Source organism: Elephantulus edwardii, unplaced genomic scaffold, assembly GCF_000299155.1.
Source record: "Elephantulus edwardii isolate Elephantulus edwardi_28Jun2011 unplaced genomic scaffold, EleEdw1.0 scaffold00012, whole genome shotgun sequence".
Classification (NCBI taxonomy): Eukaryota; Metazoa; Chordata; class Mammalia; order Macroscelidea; family Macroscelididae; genus Elephantulus; species Elephantulus edwardii.
Genome location: NW_006399762.1, coordinates 6,915,762 through 6,918,194, shown reverse-complemented (window position 1 = coordinate 6,918,194; position 2,433 = coordinate 6,915,762). Strand labels below are relative to the sequence as shown.

The 2,433-nt window shown below is 41.1% G+C and overlaps 1 pseudogene; it reads right to left on the bottom strand.

Annotated features, from left to right (window-relative positions):
* Nucleotides 1–239: 239 nt before the first annotated feature.
* LOC102866263 lies at nt 240–1,391 on the bottom strand (annotated as a pseudogene).
* Nucleotides 1,392–2,433: the final 1,042 nt, after the last annotated feature.

Here is a 2,433-nt window from a genome sequence, read left to right as displayed (position 1 = left end):
ATTTACATTACCAAAACTCTAAGTCAAAATTTTATATTTATGTATGCAGATTTTGTAAAAGAAATGTTAAAATTAAATTTCAGAGAGTTTATTCTAATTTTGGATACTTTCATTCTGAAATTGTGCTAAGAAATATTACCATTTCAAAGAAATAACCCACAGTTTCCCAGAATTCTTTTTAATACTAGCAGTCTTCCTGTTCAATAATACATCTTCTCTTTTGTCATAAAGGTCAAAATTTAAAACTCTTTTATCAGGTTCTTTGTTCAGTGTTTTCGTTTCCTCTTAGATGCAGTGAACACTGGTTTAGGAGATGTGGTCTGTTCTTCCTCTTCTGTAATTACAGGCATGCTCAAACTTAAAGACGTATCTTCTTTATTTACATTCTGCATTTCACCTTTGTTTCTAGAGGACATCTTCTTTCCTGCTTTCAATGCTGCTTTGTTTTTTCTCTTGGTTGCCTTTCTTTGTCCTTGACTACATGAAGAATCTGAGTCAGAAGACTCAAGTGTGGCAGATGAGTCAAGTCTAACTTGACGATGTCTTCTGGATTTGGATGCCTGAGCAACAACTGCAAAGGCTCTTGATTTTATTTTTGCTAACAATGCTGCCCTTTCACAACTCTCTGATTCTTGTGAATCTCCCTCCCTCTCTTTGTTTTCTTCTCCATGTTTAATTTTGGATTTTGAGGATGGATTCTTTCTCTCTCTGTGCCACTGCTGATGAGCCAGAACTATGTCCTTAATATTGTCAAAAAAATCATCCTTTATCAAGCTGAGTGTTTTGTCAGTCTTGGATTTATCAGTTGAAATGGTATGTTTCATGTTCTGATAGTGCTCATGAATATTCAGCATTTCCTCTAATACGTCAGAAGTGATAAGTTTCATTACACGATCATCTGGATCCTTAAATTCTTCTGTGACTTCAGTTCGTGGAATTTTTTTCTTCATTCTAAATGACAGCAGTTTGGGCATTGCGGTAAAGTGAAATGCTTTGTCTATTCGTAGCTTCCTAAAAATATATGCCGCATCAAAATGCTGTGCATTAATCAAATCTTGCTGAAATTTTAAAACTTCATCCCAATCCTTCAGGGCCACTCTAATCTTTTGTTTTGGTTGGCACAATTGGGTGTTATATAATCCATACAGTAGGTACAAAGCACCAACTCTGATCTGGAAGGTGTATGGAGGCAAAAAATACTGCCAACCCAAAGCTAAAGCTTCTTTTGCAAACATGTTCTTTTCCGAATTTCTCATCCTCCCACAGAATATGGTCCCGAACTTCATGTTCCTCCAGAGCTCGGTGAAGTCCTCGAAGCGCACGCTGTCCATCTGCTGAAAGCGACTGAGCAGCACTTCACAGTCAGTTTGCAGGCCGGCAAGGGCCCCCATACCTTCCAGCTTCCTTTCCCCACACCATCTGCGCGGCCTCGCAGCTTCGCCAAGGAAACCGACCTGGACGCCCCGCCTCTACGCCATGACGCAATCGCGTTCTGTACGCGCCAACAGTGTCTAGTTATTATACTCACGCGGCTGCGCCGCGGGCTCACTGCCGGGTTGTTGCTATCAGAGTGGATTATATTTGGGGGTAGGGGGTGGGGTTTGGGGAGGTGCGTGGGGGAGGGATTGTGTACCAGTGAGGGAGTTTTTCTTTTGCTTTTCAAGGAGAGGAGCAAATGTGGGGTGAGGGGGAGGGGTTTGTGCGGGGAGAAGGGTGCAACAATGAATGAATGGAATCCCAAAATCTCTGTAGATGTTCATTGAAATGAAAAATAAACAACCTAAATTTTTTAAAAAAAATCTTGTTTCTATGTTGTTTACAGGGTCACTGTGAGCTGTAGTTGACTCAATAATAAACATTATCTTTGTTACAGCTATTTTTTGCTCTCTTCTTTCTTTTTTCGTCTCTCCTCTTTCTTTCCTACTTCTTCTGAAAAACTTCTTTGTATTCACACAAATTCTTGGCCTATTTCAAGTCATGCTCCTTTATTAGAACCATGTAAGAACTGAACAGTCAGCTTTCTGTAGGCCACAGACACTTCAACTGCATAATAGGCTGCTGACTTTTCATTTACATATTTACAAAGCCATACAAAGTACATATGAATCACAGATTAAACTCTAGCCCAGGGCCAAACAGTATCAAACATCAAGTCATTTACAGATCAAGTTACGTTATGTTGTTGCTACGTGCAGTCAAGTCGTTTGCGACTCATAGCGACCCTATGTACAACGGCCCTAAACCGTGCTCTATCCTGTGCCAATCTCATTGTCCCCGACACACCTATCCCGATTACCCCAGTCACTGAATCCACCTCATAGAGGGTCTTCCCCTCCTGCGCTGTCCCCCTACTCTACCCAGCATGATGTCCCTCTCTAAAGACCAGTCTCTCCTTACAACATGTCCAAAGTATGTCAGACGAAGTCCCAGAAT